At 42.5% G+C, this 17,202-nt stretch overlaps 1 long non-coding RNA gene across 3 annotated transcripts in view; it reads right to left on the reverse strand.

Moving 5' to 3' along the window:
- The window catches only part of LOC132668680 (uncharacterized), a 33,344-nt gene extending 18,156 nt beyond the window's left edge, over positions 1 to 15,188 (reverse strand). For 2 of the 3 annotated variants that reach the window (XR_013554524.2, XR_009605696.3), the window contains exons 1-2: positions 14,585 to 15,188; positions 1,644 to 1,955 (exon numbers count right to left, since the gene is read on the reverse strand). This is a non-coding gene — a long non-coding RNA (uncharacterized LOC132668680). The remainder of the gene's footprint in view (positions 1 to 1,643; positions 1,956 to 14,584) is intronic. The other variant, XR_009605699.3, reaches the window with a different exon arrangement.
- Between the last annotated feature and the right edge of the window lie 2,014 nt (positions 15,189 to 17,202).

Here is a 17,202-nt window from a genome sequence, read left to right on the forward strand (position 1 = left end):
ACAATTCCTTCTTCACTGTTCTGAACCCAAACCTGAGAGTCAGTGTTTCCCCTCATCCTGATTTTACATCCTTCAGCTTTTCTTGGGGTTTTGTGAGCCATCAGTCGCTTCTACAAAATCAGTTTTGCTTGCAACCCTGAAGTGGTCTATGTATTCCTCGCTGAACCCAGTGGACGCAATAGGAATACAGTAAGATAGCTGACCATTCCGTTAATATAAAAGCTGGCGTCCTTACAACCGGCAAGAGATATTTACAATAATTTGTTGTTAAGGATTTCTTTTTCAATAGCAATAAACGATAGAAGATGTCTAAGAATTTATAAAAAAAAAATGTGAAAGACAATTATGGCAGATTTTTTCTTAAATAACCCTCATGAAAAGCTTGATACAGTAAAATGGACATAAACTGTGCAGAATATAGCCACAGACTTGGACAATGAGCTCAGTCAATTAAATAACCTACATAATAGCTAGTGTTCTAGTTTGTTATAAAGGATATTACCAAGAATACAGATGAGCAACCTGATGAAGAAGAACACAGGGTGAGGTCCAGAAGGGTCCTGAGTACAGGAGCTTCTGTCCCTGTGAACTTGAGGTGCACCACCCTCTTGGCACGTGGATGCGTTCACCAACCCTGAAGCTCTCCAAGGCCCATAGCTATGTGATTTTTACGGAGGCCTCATTACATAGGCATAACTGATTAGAAGTTCAATCTCCCTCCCAAAGAATAGAGAGTAGGGGCGCCTGCATGGCTCAGTCGGTTGAGCATTCGACTTCGGCTCAGGTCATGATCTTGCAGTGTGAGTTCGAGCCCCACGTCAGGCTCTGTGCCAACAGCTCAGAGCCTGGAGCCTGCTTCGGATTCTGTGTCTCCCTGTCCCTCTGCCCCTCCCCAGCTCATGCTCTGTCTCTCTCTGTCAAAAATAAAAATAAACGCTTAAAAAAAATTTTAAAGAATAGAGAGTAGGGCTGAAAATTCCAAGTCTCTAACCATGCTTGGTCTTTCTGGTGACCAGCTCCCATCCAGAAGCCCACCATGAGTCACCTCATTAGAACAAAAGACCCTCTTAGCATCCAGGAGATTGCAAGGGATTTGGGAGCTCTGTCAGGAACAGGGTCAAAAACCAAATATAAGAACAAAAGATGCTCCTAGAACTCCTATCATTCCAGATATTACCAGGGTTTTTAAGGGCTATGCTTCAACAACCAGGGGCAGAGACCAAATATGTATTTCTTATTATGTCACAGTTAGCCAGGGTATAATGAACATGACAACCATCACTCAAAAACATCTCAAGCCGGATGTGATGGGTCATTTAATTTTGATATTTCACTATAACCTTATTTCAAAAGTGAGAAAAAGTCTGCATAGTTCCTTAGAGGTGACTGGAGTACATCGCAAGGAAGTGATTTCACGTAGAGGGCAAGAACGTATTTTCTTTAATCAGATCTTTTGGATTTATATCCCATTTGTGTCTCTTTCTCAAGATGACCCTGACCAAGTTAGTTGACCTCTTTAAAGCTCAATTTTTACATCTTTAAAATGGAGAAATAAATCTTACCCGCTATTTGAGGAAAATAAATTGCTTAATGGTAGAGCAAGGACATGACAAATATCAGCTAGTAATAGCCATCTCTCTTACCTGGTGCCAAAACAAAGGAAAATGCAAAAGCTTCACATTAGTCACGCTTTTCGACAAGGATGCAAGTTACCACCTTGTTCTTCGTTGCGGTCATAGAACCTGGTTGCCAGAAGCAGCTGCAAGGTGCCCGCAATGATGGGGGCAGACTTGTGGTCCCATCGACACAAGCTCACAGCTCAGGACTTTTATGGCCGCAGCATGCAGGTCTCATCTTTCTGCCTCAGTCTTCTTCCCGGGTGAGACAAGATCCTCTACTCCCAGGATCAGACCACCAGTCCGTGGACTTTCTCCCGCTGCACTGCCCTTTTGTCTCTGCAGTATGGCAAATAAGATGCTGTGAACTACAGGGCCACTTTGTCACAAAAGACTGGGATCTACGGTAGATTCCTGCCCTGGTCCTGCCCTGGCCCCAACACAGCGGCAACTGCTCCGGTGGAGAAGGTGTTGGGAGGTGCCTCATTAATTTTCCATTTTTAGGGAGCCTCTGCCCTGGCAGCCAGCTGGAGATGAAGATGGGGAGGTCCATGGCGGGTGGGAAGAAGATGCAAATTGCCAAACTGGCTGCCACCCGGACTGGAGGCTGGGGCTGGAGGCGGAGCAGGGGGAAGGGAGGAAGGATCTTAGCTGCGGATGAACCGGTTCCATCTCTGCCCCGAGGATGTGGCCCAGCAGGGTGTTCTGAGCAAGGGCAGTGGAGGCAGGAGAACCCTGCTGGGGGGAAGGGTAGTCAGGACAGTCTCTGAGCTGCCACACACTTCCATCTCCCTGATTGATTTGGACCTCCCTGCTCATGTTCTGTGTAGTCTCCTTTTCCCCATCTTTGTCCTGCACTCAGCCCTCTGCTTCCAATATAGTCCGTTTCTTCTCTGTCTCCATCATTAATGGGATTCCTACCTCTCCTGGGGACGCACTCTCCCATGGCCCAGTCCCAGGATGCCCTTCAAAATGAAATTCTGAAGCCTTCCCAAAGTTGATGTGCTTTCTGAAGACTTTTCCTATTGTCCTAAAAGGCTGTAATCTTACCTTACTCAGAATTTGCACAGAACCACTCCCATTACATTTGAGAGTGTGATATATTTGTCTGCATTGCATGGAAGGAAGTTCCTGAGGGGAGACCCCGAGACTTAATTATTTGTGTATCTCTAGCACTGCAAAGAGAAGACTAAACACACATAAGTTTACCTGAATAACAAGATTTACAGGTAAAATGGAAAAAAAAAAAAATGCTGACACTATCGAGTGTTGGCAATTTTACAGGTTAACTGGAACTTTTATGAATTGCTAGTGGAAACACAAAATAATACAGCCATTTTGGAAAATAGACAGTTTCTTATGATGTTAAATATATATATATAGGTATATATGTATGTATATATATACATATATATGTGTATATATGCATATATGTATATATGTATATATGTGTATATATGCATATATGTATATATGTATATATGTGTATATATATACATATATATGTGTACATATGTATGTATATATGTACATATATATGTATATACATACATACATATATATACACATATATATGTATATACATACATATATATACACATATATACGTATATACATACATACATATATACACATATATATGTATATATATATGTGTATATATGTATGTATATATACGTATATATGTGTGTGTGTATATATATATGTGTATATATATATACGTATATATATATACGTATATATATACGTATATATATATACACACCAAATGACAGCAATTTCTCTCATAGGTATTTACCCAAGAGAAATGAAACTTTACAAAAACAAAAACAAAACCAAACAGCTATGGTGAACAGTGGTTTTATTCATAATCATCAGAAACTAGAAAGAACCCAAATGCCTTTGAACTGCAGAACAGATAAACTGTGGTATATCCATCTACTGGCATACTATTCAGTATTAAAAAAGAAGCCAACCACTAATACAAACAGCTTCATGCTATACGGTTTTGTGTAGAAGATGCTATGGATTGAAGGGTGTCCCCCAATTGCAAATACTGAAACTTAATCCCCAATGTTACAGTATTTGGAGGCAAGGCCTTTGGGACGTGATTAGGCCATTACGATGAAACCCTCAGAAAGGGGACTAGCACCTTTCTATGAGAGACCCCCCCCAGAGCCCCTTTACCCCCTTCCTCCGCGTGAAGACACAGTGAGAGTTGGCCATCTGTGAACCAGAAAGCGGGAGCTCACCAGACAATGAATGTGCCAGCACCTTCATCTTGGACCCCCCGGCCCCCCAAATTTTGAGAAATAAATTCATTTTTTATAAGCCATGCAGTCTACGGTATTTTTGCTATAATAGGCTGAATGGACCAAGACAAATGATATTCTGGGAAAGACAAATACTACAGGAACGGAAAACAGAGCAGACCCTGGAGTTGGAGGTGGGTGGAGCGTTTGTGGAGGTTGTTAATGTTCTGTATCTTGATTTTGGTGGTAGTTAGATGTCACTCATTTTTCAAAACTCCCAGAACTGTACAACCAGAAACAGTTATTTTTACCATATGGAACACCAGACTTTAATTTCAAAACTGTAAAGAAAGGACATTTTGGAACTAGTGCAACCTCTCTCTCATCACCAGTGGTCCATAGAGAGGGAATGAGCATTCCCTACACCAAGCTGGCTTCCAGAGCTCCCGGCTTTTTAAAATTTTTTTTTAGTTTTTAAAATTTTATTTATTTTGAGAGAGACAGAGACAGCACAAGTGGGGGGAGGGGCAGAGAGAAAGGGAGAGAGAGATTCCCAAACAGGCTCCGGGATACCAGCGCAGAGCCCAACAAGAGGCTCAAACCCACAGCACGAAGAGATTATGACCTGAGCTGAAACCAAGAGTCAGACACTTAACCGACTGAGCCACCCAGGCGTCCCAAAGCTCCCACTTTAACCAGAGGTCACTGAGCAGGTGAAACCAGGGAGCGACTACCACAGTCTACACCAGCGTGCAAAGTTTGAGGTGGTAATGACTTAAATTATCTTACAGATGTGAAAGAAGCCAAAGTGAGTTGTCCAGAGTTGTCAATTTTATGTCAAGAACATGAATGCAAACATTTGACTGACATAAATTTTATTGAGCTTTTTCACATTAACCCAACCCAATGGACCAATGGATAGAATTCAATAAATATAATGTCTGTCAAAAGACTGACATATTTAATTTTAAAATAGCTAATCAGTCTTTCCTTTGGACTCTCACAGCCCCCACGTATACCCCTTGATTGCTGTATTTATCAAAATGTATTTTAATTATTTGTTTGCCGCTCAGTCTTCCCCACTAGGAATTTGGGTTCCTTCAGGTCAGGGATTTTAACTTACTGATTTTTTTAATTAAAAAAACGTATTTGAGTACAGTTGACACACAATGTTAGGTTAACTTACTGACTTTTGCATAGCAGGTACATAGTAAAGTTAAGTGCTCAACACATTTCTTTGGAAAGAATGAAAGAGAACTCATAATTTCTACCACCGGCGGCCAACTTGTCCACTACTTCTCCATAACTCACCCCCTTCCATACATCTCTAACTTCCACAGACCCTCTCATGCCTGCAGCAGTAACTCTCCTGCTGCCTACTCCTGACCCTCTTACATTCTACATCCATGCACCAGGAGTGATCTTTCTGAAACACTAATTAGATCTCGCCACTCCCAAGCTTATATACGTTAATGGTTGCCAATCAGGCGTAGAACAAAAGCCAGATTCCTTAGCTGAGCTTTAAACACGTAACAATTTCTGCTCCTTTCTGCCTCTGATGTCATGACTAACCACTCTCTTTGCCCAATATGCCGCAGACCATCAGTTTTCTTTCAATGCTGCAAACGTGGATGGTAGTGCCTTTCTCAGAGCCTTTGTGCGGACGGCTCTCTGGCTTATAGCTTTTACTCTACTTTTCTCATTTCTGGTTCTTCTCATCATGCAGAGCTTTGCTTCAATATCTCCTCCTCTGAGAGATCTTTCCTAACCACACAGCCTAACCTTACTTTTGATCATGTGACCCAGCTTAATTTCTCTGTATAGCACTCGTACCAATGGGATGCTTGTACTGTCCATTACATGTTTGATAATAATTCTGCCTCCCCTCCTGTAATGTGTGCTCTGAAGGAGCAGGACTCTACATCAACCCTGGTCTCGCCCCCATTGTCTACACATAATAAATGTTTAATGAGCACTCGTTGGGGGGTGGAAGAATGGATAGACAGATGGATTCATGAATGAATGCCATCTTTCACTGAAGTACCATAGCCTCCATTATCTTCTAATAGAACATCCACATCAACCTGATCCATACAGGTTTTCCCTACGCTGTACCATACTGAAATGTGTGCCAGAAAACCACACTGAGGCCTCTCTATCTGATGTACATTGTTTGATCAGGTTAACAGGAAGGAGGGGGAAAGGAATCAGACACAGCCTTCAGAAGGGTGGGGAGAAAATCTGTTTTAAAAAATGGTAGGGGCAGGGGCACCTGGATCACTCAGTTGGCTAAGCATCTGGCTCTTGATTTTGGCTCAAGTCATGATCTTATGGTTTGTTCATCCGAGCCCCAAGTCAGGCTCTGTGCTGACAGTGCAGAGCCTGCTTGGGATCCCTTCTCTCTCTCCCTCTCTCTATGCCCCTCCCTGGCTCTCTCTCACACTCTCTCAAAATAAATGAATAAGCTTAAAAAAATTGAATAAAATAAAAGGCAGGTGCAAATACAGAATGTTACAGACTTTATAATTGTTACGGCTATCCCTGATTTATACAGTTCTTAATTCCCTCTTAGATGGTAATTGGAGGCAACTGTTTTTCCTTTATCCTTGTGAGACTAATTCTCACCCATCTCTCCAGCCTGTCTAGGCCATAGTATCCATTACTGAAGTTATAACATGCAATTTCCTTCACTGATGGCTCCACATCCTCCCTATCTTTGTTTGTTTGTTTGTTTGTTTGTTTGTTTGTTTCCCAGAGCCTGGCGATGGCAGGGTGGGGGTACGATGGGAACACACTTTGCCTCATCCACTGGCAGCTGGAGTGAAATTGTAGTAGTCACTCCAAATCTGTAGCTGGTCCACATCCAGCGGCAGAGCCTTGCAGGAAGTGAACAAGATCCACCCACTTCTACTTCCCTCTGCTCTCCATCTGGGGACTCAGAGCCACCCCAGACTCCAAAACACCCTCATCCTACACAGTGGGTCAACAGAAGAAAAAAAAAAAAAAACCCACACTGCTACAAAGGAGAATGTGTTTGCTGCAAACAAAAAAAAAAAAATGATTGAGGCCAAGGTAGCAACTTTTCATGTTAGTTCAAGAAATCTGTCAAGAAATCTGTCTAATTCTAAAGAGCCCTTGGGAGACACCAGGATCTTCCTCAAGGGAAAAGATAGCAAATTATAGTGTTTTGATTCACATCCATGAATGATGTCTCTGCGACTGTTTGGATTAATTCTGAAATACAAGCAATCGTAGTAGGAGACTGAATTTTCCTAAAACAATTCCCTGCTGGGTTGGTTCAGCTAGCTCCACCCTAGCCCTTCCATACACCTCAGTGATGAGGACATTCAGAGTCATTTTTTTTATTATTTAAGCACTCACAGAGTCTTGGGATATCCAACTCTCAAGGCTAATGCATCTCTGGATTTTTTTGTCCCTGCCTGAAACAAAACATAGCTTGACAACAGCATCAGAAAACAGGGGTGGGAGATACATATCGAGGATTAGAGTCCTAGCCCCAGTTGGGTAAGTTTTCTGTTAACTCGTGCTTCCCACTTTAACTGAAGGTCCTCAACTCAAAGTCTGGCTGCCTTGGGCCCTTGAGTCTACCCAAGGTGAACGACTGGTCTGTCCATACCCATTGAACTGTCATCATCCCCAGTGTTCCTAGAAGAAGGATAGCAAATGCATCAGCCTTTCCTCTAAGGCTGCTGCTATGTACTCAGGGGTCCTCAACTGCAGACCCCTTAGCTTGATCTCTGACTCTTTCGCTCACTGTTACGAGCTCTTTTCTAGGACCAGGATAATGTGCTCTGTCATTAAATTTTTTTTTTTAATTATGGTACAATATATACAACATAATACAGTAAAACCTTGGTTTGTGAGCATAATTCATTCCAGAAACATGCTTGTAATCCAAAGCACTTGTATATCAAAGTGAATTTCGAGAGCCATTGGCTCAGTTGTGATCATGTGATGTTCGGCATCACGTTCTACTCGTACTGCAAGACATCGCTCGTTTGTCAAGTTAAAATTTATTAGAAATGTTTGCTCGTCTTGCGGAACACTCGCAGAACAAGTTACTTAAAATCCAAGGTTATACTGTATTTAGTACATTAACCACGTTTAAGTACATAGTTCAGTGGTATTAAGGACACTCATTGTGCAACCATCACCCACATCCATCTCCAGAACTCTTAGAATCTTGCAAAATAGAAACACTATACCAAATAGACGGTAACTTCCCATTTTCCCCTCTCCCCAGTCTCTGACAACCACCATTCCACTTTCTGTATAAAATTTATTTATTTTGAGAGAGACTGTGTGAGTGGGAGAGATGCAGAGAGGGAGAGAGAGAAAATCCCAAGCAGGCTCCACGCTGTCAGCGCAGAGCCTAATGTGGGACTCCATCCCACAAAATGTGATGTCACGACTTGAGCAGAAATCAAGAATCAGATGCTTAACCGACTGAACCATCCAGGCACCCCTCCACTTTCTGTATAAATCTGACTACTGTAGAAACCTCACATAAGTGAAACCCTACAGTATTGGTCTTTTTGTAATTGGCTTATTTCACTCAGCATAATGTACTTGAAGTTCATCCAAGCTGCGGCAAATGTCAACATTTCCTTCCTTTTTAAGACTTCCATTACATTTTATGTCTATGCCACACTTTGTTTATCCATTCACCTATCAATGGACACTTGAGGTGCTCCCCCATTTAAGCTGTTACGAATAATGCTGCTATCACGGTGGATGTAAAGATAACTCTGAGACCCTGCTTTAAATTCTTGGACCATATGCCCAGAAGTAGAATTGTTAGATCATATGGTAATTCTATTTTTAATTTTTGGAGGAAACACCATACTGTTTTCCATCTTGCGTGCCTACAAAATGCACACAATGATTCCGACTTCTTCACATCCTCACCAACACTTATTTTCTGTTTTGTTTGGATGGTAGCCATCCTAGCGGGTGTGAGGTGGTACCTCGTGGTAGTTCCGATTCGTATTTCCCTAATGATTTTTGACATTAAGCATATTTTCATGTGCTTATTGGACATTTATAGATGTTTTGGGGAGAACTATCTATTCAAATCCTTTAGTCATTTAATTGGATTAGTTGTATTTTGTTGAATTTTAGGAGTTCTCTATGTATTATGGTAATTAATCCCTTATCAGATATAAGCTTCACAGATATTTTCTACCATTATGTAGGCTGCCTTTTCACTTTGTTAATAGTGTCCTCTGATGCATAAAAGTTTATTTTTGTGAAACCCAATTTGTCAATATTTTTCTTTTGTTTCCTGTGCCTTTGGTGTCATATCCAGTAAATCATTGTTAAATCCAGTGGTATGAAGATTTTGCCCTATGTTTTCTCTGAAGAGGTTTATAGTTGTAGCTCTTTCCTTTAGGTCTTTGAATCACTGTGAATTCATTTTCGTATGTGATGTAAGAGTCCCATGAGTTCTGGAATGTTTTCTTCTTGGTCATCTCTAAGCGTTTTTAATATCCCTTGTGATTTCTTCTTTGATCCATTGGCTGTTCAAGAGTGTTAGTTTCCTCAAATTTACAAAATGGCCAGTTTTCCTTCCGTTATTGCTTTCTAACTTCATCCCACAGTGGTCAGAGAAGATACTTTGTACGACACCTAGTTTTCAAAATGTCCTAAAACTTAACTTGTGACTTAACGTATCATCAATCATGGATAATGTCCCAAGAAGTACAATTGAGAAAAATGTCCAGTGTGCTGCTGTTGGGTATCTGGTTGGTTTATTGTATTGCTCAGGTCCTCTATTTACTTACTTTTCTCCTGCCTGGCTCTTCTATCCATTATTGAGAGTCGGGTATTGGGGTCTCCAGCTATTATTGTAGAACTGTCTATTTCTCCCTTCCACTCATTCAATTTCTGGATGTGTTTTGATGGACAGTTATTAGGTGTGCAAATGTTTATAATTTATATATCTTCTAGCTACACTGAAAATTTCATTAATATGGTGTGTCCTTCTTGGTCTCTTTAACTTTTTTACTTGACATTGGTTTTGTCTAATACTGGTACAGCCACCCCTACTCTCTTTTGTTTGCTCTTTGTAAGGAATGTCTTTTCCAACCTTTCCCTTTCAACCATTTGTGTGTTTTTGGATCTAAAGGGAATCTCTTACAGACAGCACACAGTTGGATCATTTTTTTCATTCTGTGGATATTTGTCTTTTGGAGAGTTTAATCCATCTGCATTTAAATGAATAGCTGATAAGAAGGGACTTCTATAATTCTGCAATTTGTTTTTCACATACCCTATAGCATTCTGTCCCTCATTATTGATATTACGGTCTCTTTTTGCATTTAGTTCATTTTTTATAGTGAAATGTTTTAATTCTATTCGAATTTCCTTTTGTGGATTCTATAACTATTTCCTTTGTGGTTACCATTAAGCGCCCTATAGTTCTAATACTTTACTTTGAGTTTATACCAGCTTAACTTCAATAACATACCAGTGCAGCCCCTTTGCAGCTCTATCCGCATCCATTGCGGTTACTGAATTCCACAGAATTACATCTAAAGCAAAAACTAAAGAGAGGAAGATGGCTACGGGTTTCCTCCATAAGAGACAAAGCAACTCTGACTCACAGTCCCCTTATGATGGCTTTGCCAACTAAAGCTGTCCTTGTTTCAGGACTCAGGCTATAATGCACTTTTGAGAAATTATCTGATAAGAGAATTGAAAGAACTATGGCAGAATTGAGCTTTCCCAAACGGGTCATACAGAAGCTGATGTCTAAGGTCAGACACCGTACGCCATTTCTCCAGGCATCTCCCAAACAGCAGCATCTCCCAACCAACAACATGATGTCATGCCCATAACAAAAGTGGGTTCCTGGTATGAATAACTGGAGTTTTCACTTTCTGCCCTAGAAATGAAGTCTAGAGGTCTTAGATGCGTCCACACCAACATCTTTCCTCTCCATTAGACTAATAGGAAGATACCATTCATTCTGCTATAACTCTGGTGTCCTTCCCATGTTGTTACTGGCACACTCCGTGCTTTAAACTGCAAGAACACGAAACATCCCCTGAGAAACCCCAGGTTAAGTTTATTTGACTTTCTTAAAAAAATGAATAAAGCTAGAAATGAAGGGGGATTGTGAACAGGCATGTCTTCCTGGCTGATTTGGGGAAGCAGGCTGTGGTGAGACCAGAGATCATCAGGGCTGGCTGCCAGTAAGAAAACAAATGTGACAGCTTTTCTTCCAGTATTTGTATGAGAATGGGCTCATCTGGTCTGGCACTGGGGCTTGGAGTCTTGCCACATTTTGCAGAAAATGTAGGAAGTTTCTGGTACCTAGAAAACTCTCAAAGCTGTGTGGGTTTGGTGATTTTCCTGACCTGCTTGAGTTCACCATCTTTAAGTTGTTGTTGTTTTTTTTTTTTTCAGGGCCAGGGAATGACCCTGAAATGAAAGTTGATTTCAGCCAAAGAGTACACATTTGATTATGATGACTGCTAGACCTCATGAAATGCAGACCGGATGGGGAGAGATCCTGGATTTAACTGGTTATTAACACCAGTCTGTACCAGAAAAGGTAACTCATCAAAGCAAGCCAGAACTCAGAGTCCCTGGGACCAGACAAGGAACTATTGTCTCATGAAACATGTCTAAATCACTCATAATAGAGAAGGCCAAAGAGTTTGGGAATTTACCCATTCCTGCAACTTCACCCCTTCCAATGTAGTTCAACAAAACATAAGGGGGTATCTGCGGCAGGTGAAGAAAAAAAGTATTGGGGGTGTGGGGTTGGGGACAATGATTATGAGAAAATTCAAGACAGAGGCAACTTGGGTACCTGATGTCTCATCAGTCTGCTCCACTTAGCAAACAATCTCCTATCTGGAAGCATCAGGGCTGCACTATCTAAATAGAAAATTGGATGCGTTATAGTCAAACAATAAGACAGAAGCAAAATGTACCAGTTCTGAAAGGGAAAAACTTCAAGCCATGTAAACAAAGGGGCCAACGTTTTGAATTTACTAAGTATAGGCTCTATGCCTAAAAGTCTTTGATGGTAGATCTCAAAAACAGGGCATTCTGAATTCTGATTACAACTATACTCTGTCATAGTAAACAGACTAAGACTAGAATCTGGAGAGGAAAGAGAAGATCAGTGGATTGGTTAGCTTTTGCTGCATAGCAGACCACCCTAAAACCTCTGTAACTGTAAACATTTATCATTTCTCATGATTTCCCGAGATTCATGACTCTCTGGTAGGGGTAGGGGAGGGCTCTTCTGGTCAGGGTTGGCTTGGCAGAGGCTGGGTGGTCTAAGATGGCCGCACATCTAGTGGTTGGCACAAAGTCAGCTGGGGCTATGGGGTTGATTTGATCACATGTCTCTCATAGCCCAATAGGCTAGCTCAGGCTCATTCATATGGCCTTGGTCACAAGATTCTCAAGTGTGGCCAGAGAGGACCTAATGTGCATTCACTTTCCAAGCATTGCTTGGGTCCCATGTCATGAAGGTAGTCCAGAGACAATGTGGGAAGGCACTACCAAAGCCATGGACAGAGGAAGGAAGATCACGTGTGACCATTTGTACAATCGACCACAACTGTTTTCTCCCTTCCACTCATCCTGTTTCCTCTTGACAGAATCACCTCCTCCTTCCATTTACAATGACTGACCTGAATTACATTCACTACCAAAGAGGAATCTCTCCAACATGCATGCGGAACATGCAGAGATTTTGATGCTATTCATTAATAAGGTTCTCTCATGTGTTAGAGGCTGGATTAAATGTGATTGGTCAGCATGTTTCCCACACAGAAAGAGCATACCAGCTTTAGAGTTAAGTCACAAGCTCAACACTAAATTTACTTTCCATGGGGTAATTGCCTGAGCCACTGCTTTTCCAAGAAGAATCTTTCTGGAGCCTTTTGTTCTTTTGATTGAAACTTAATCAGCTTCTTGTTTGACAAAAATGACAGGCTGCGTGAAAGGGGAAACAGAGTTTGGGTTTTACCAATCCTAATTCCTATCAAACATCAGAAGAAAATAAGCACTTTCTACATAATGTGCTCCACTTTGTGTTGTAGACTCAAATTTATCACTTAAAGAGGTGGGGGGGGGGCTGTTTACGCTTTAAGGGGGAAAAAAGAAGACACACAGTTAACTCCTTCTCTCTGAGGCTTTTCAAATAAAGTCTTTTTTCCTTTTTTTTTAAAGAGCAAGACTGTCCTGACTTTGCCTTTTGGCTTGGTGGAGTAGAAATACAAGGAAGTAAAAGTTCAGGAGAGCACTTCCAGGTGATGGGTCCTAAAATCTGTTTGCTTTCTGGAATAGAGGAGTCAAAGTTTATTGCCGGCCAAGTCTCACCCAGACCATGAATTCTGACCCCAAGCCCTTGCACTGAACTTCAGAGAGCAAAAATTCCCAATTCTGTGACTAAGGACGGACTGGATTTGGAATTGGAAGACGTCCTCATCTTGGCCAGATACTCCATAGCTCTGCGATCTTGGACAGATTATACACGTTCTCCGTGATTCTCCTTCTGCATCTACATTATTTCTCCTCTTGAAAGCTGGTTGGTTGGGACGTTTAAATTAGAGAATGGCCTCTATGTACAAATCTGGAGCCCAAAACTTAGTAAGTGCCTATCAAATATTAACTTTATACTATCTTCTTTCCTTCCTTTTCCCCTTCCATGTTGTTCTTATTTTTCCATTTTGGGAAAAATTCCAGCTAGCATTACCTTTGAATGAAAATTGAGATGATGATGATGATGATGATGATGATGATGATGATGATAAATCAATAACAATAATAATAGAGCTACACTGTGTCCCTGTGATAAAGAATATGGCAGATATTCAAATGAGAGGCAGTTTGGACCAGTTTCATGACTTCGCTAGTGATTGGTCATAGGTAGGCAGGTGGCCGTATCCCAGCCAATGAGACAGAGGAGAAGCCCACCTATCCATGATCCCATGACTACCAAGTGGCAGAGTCTGTGTTTGAGCCCCGGCAGTCCAATTTCAGACTCCATGTGCTTTTCTCCTCCCTAACGTATACTAATTCATTTATTCATTCACTGTTCAAAAATATGTTGTCTATGAATGCAACACACCATGGCGTTCACTGAAACAAAACAAAGCTGGGAGGGCATCACAGAGGTGGTGGCAGTGAATTTTGTTCTGGGGTGGGAGACAGAGCTGGATGCAAGGCTTGGTCTCATCACTTACATGGATGTGATGTTCTGCATGTCAGTTGGACTCTATGAATTCAGCCTCCACTTTTTGTAATGGGTGGTGGGGGCTGGCCTTCTGGTTTATCTCTCAAGTTTAACATGGGGACTAAAACCAAGCCGCACGTGAAAACACCTGCACCAGAGCCTAGCAGGTGGTAGTGACTCCATGAATGTTTGAGAAGAAACTTCACAAAAGGGCAAGGCTGTTGTACAGAGGGACATTTCTGGAAGATCTGGGGGTGGGGGTGGGGTGGGCGGGGAGTCAGAAAAATCAGGCTGAGGGGTGGAGGCAGGGAAAGGACTTGGGTAACCAAAGGAGGCAACCAGAAGTAAGCGCTCAGATGCAAAAGAGAGTGGCAAGCAGCCTCAAGGGGTACTTCCTGGCTTTTAGAAGCCCCAGAGCTGAACCTCACCTTGACACTGATGACTATGGTGCCACGGCCAAGTTGTTGAGTATCTATGAACCCCAGTTTTCTCACCTGTATCACAGAGGTGAGAAGGTCTCCTTCCAAGGAGGTTAAAGGAGGTCATGGACGCAAGTACCATCTTGATGATAGTCCGCATGTGACATGCTCAATTAACCATAGCTAACATGTCTACTGGAAGCAAGGAACAAGACAAATGGGAAGTGAGCAGAGAGGCAATACGCTGTAGGACTTAAGAGCCTCCATCAGAGGCCCAGGGTAACATCCATTATCCAGCCTGCTCTTCTCATGGCTTCAGCCAACGCCTTTAGGCCTCCAAGTCAAGGATCAAACCATCAGCATCTCTGCCTCAGTATCTCTGCCTCTAATTTGACCGGATCTGTTTGATGCCTGGGATGCCCTTAAAAGAGCGCTTCCTTCCTATACACACAGGAAACCATGTTTTGCCAGCTTGAAGTAGAATCCCATCTCACGGGAGTCCAGCTCGGATTGAGAACTCAGAGCCATAGATGCTAAGGAAACATGGTGTTTGGAAAGTTCCATTAATATTTCTTCAGTGCTCATCAGAAAGTCCTATACCCAGGTTTGACTTCAAGGCAAATAGTTTCCGAATAAAGGCTGCCCCTGACGCTCCCAAGCACAGCTGGTCACACCTGCCCCACCCCAGTCCACCCTCCATTCTGACACTTTCATGATGTAATGACTTTTGTTTATGACTCTGTGTCCCCAGCTAAAGGGAATTCTTAAAGGGCAGCTATGCTGTTTAATCCACCTATGGATTCCAAGCCCGGACAGAGTCTCCTCTTTGTAGACAATGCCTGAACAAATAAGTTACTGAATATAAACAACCAGCCTCCGAGCCCTACTTTTGGGAGATGCTCTGGGGGATAAGGGTGTCCAAGGATACAGGCCCCAGGGCTCAGGCAGAAGGGAAAAATACATATGTTCAAGGAGGAGAGAGCCCAGGAGCTGGATGTCTCCACCAAATAAAAATGGGCAAAGTCATAAAGCTGCAGGCCAATATCAGAGGAAGAAATGATGGGTCTTTCTAAAGAGCTGGGCCCCACCCAGTGACCACAATCCATTGTTTCTTGCTCCTCTGGCTGCCCCACAAAGCAAGGGGATGCCAAGCCAGGAGTCCTGGGCCCAGCATGAACAGAGCAGACAGCACAGGGGTATGTAACACAGGAGGCCCATGGCCTCTCCTGTGTCTCGTGGGCGTGTCTGTCTGCAGTCTTGTTGTGAGACAGAAGAGCAGGAGAGAGGAGGACACTGACACAGTAGAATCTGGGGATAGGATACAAATTAACACCAGACTCTTGGGCAAATGACGCTGAATTCTAAGTGGAAACTTTTCTCAATTACCAAAGAGTCAGAGTCCTTTTGGCTTCTAACGGAGATCTCGTGCCCTTAGGTGAGATGTCAGATCCCCAAATTTCTACTTCTCCTTAGATGAGGGGAAAGAGAGAGAACGGAGAGAAAGGAAGGGGAGGGAGAAGAGGAAAGGAGGAGGGGGGGAGGAAGGAGAGAAGGAAAGAAGAGGGAAGGAGTGAATTTCCATGAAGACCAGGAGAAAGGAAAGAAATCACAGCAGCTGAACCCTTCTCTCTTTCCTTTTTAATCTTAGTTTAGATGTTCCCCTGGTAAAATCATTACAAAGGCTGTTTATTTTTAAAATTGAAAGATTGGGAAGAGTCATAATGAGATATTATGTGTAAAAGTTGCACATAAATTTCCTCTTGTCATATTTTGGGCTTTGCTAACGTATCCCCTTGGCAGGATGGAGGGAAGCTGATCGCTTTAGTATAGATTGTGTGCGCCTCAGAAATATTGCCCTAGGAGAGAGCTCCTGGGTGGCTGACTTGGCTCCATGCTGATTTAGAAATTAGCTGGGCTTTTATTGGCCACACTAAATTGTTCTCTGGAAAAAAAATACATTTTTATTACAGAACAAGGGGCAGATGATTGAAACAAGCCTGCCTTCCCCGTGTTGAGCTGTGTTTTAGACTGTTAAGTATACGTTCTTCTCTGGGGTTCTTGCTGCTGTTTAATGGGGGCACGCAATATCCACCAGTAAAGAAATTACCTCGTTTCCCTCCTGTCCCCAGGGAATTCCTTATCCCTTAATAATGTTCTGTTTGAGTTCTTCTGAGTGTGTGAGTGGGCACGTTGAGGAAAATGGAGGCTCTGTATAATACTCGTATTGCAAGGTTCCAGAGTAAGAGGTAACTGGGAGGGGCCCCTGGGTGGCTCAGTCCAGTTAAGTGTCTGACTCTTTTATCAGCTCAGGTCATGATCCCAGGGTCATGGGATCCAGCCCTGCATCAGGCTCTGTGCTGACAGCATGGAGCCTGCTTGGGATTCTCTCTCGCTCTCTCTCTCTCTCTCTCTCTCTCTCTCTCTGTCCCTATGCACCTCCCCTCTCAAAATAGATAAATAAACTTAAAAAAAAAAAACAGGAAACTGGGAGTTGTTCTTACAGAAGGGGTTAGGGAGACTGAATCTGGCCACTAGCCATTTGGAGCTCCAGATCGGGAGCCATGGTAATACCACAAAGACACATAGCTACAATGTTCTACTGAAAGCAGCTGGTGGCCAAGGCCATGCGGTGGATTTGCATGTAGAGCTGAGCCAATCAGCAGTGACTCTGGGAGCAAAGGACTCATTTGTAA

Source organism: Panthera onca, chromosome A3 (genome assembly GCF_046562875.1).
Source record: "Panthera onca isolate mPanOnc1 chromosome A3, mPanOnc1 haplotype 2, whole genome shotgun sequence".
Taxonomy (NCBI): Eukaryota; Metazoa; Chordata; class Mammalia; order Carnivora; family Felidae; genus Panthera; species Panthera onca.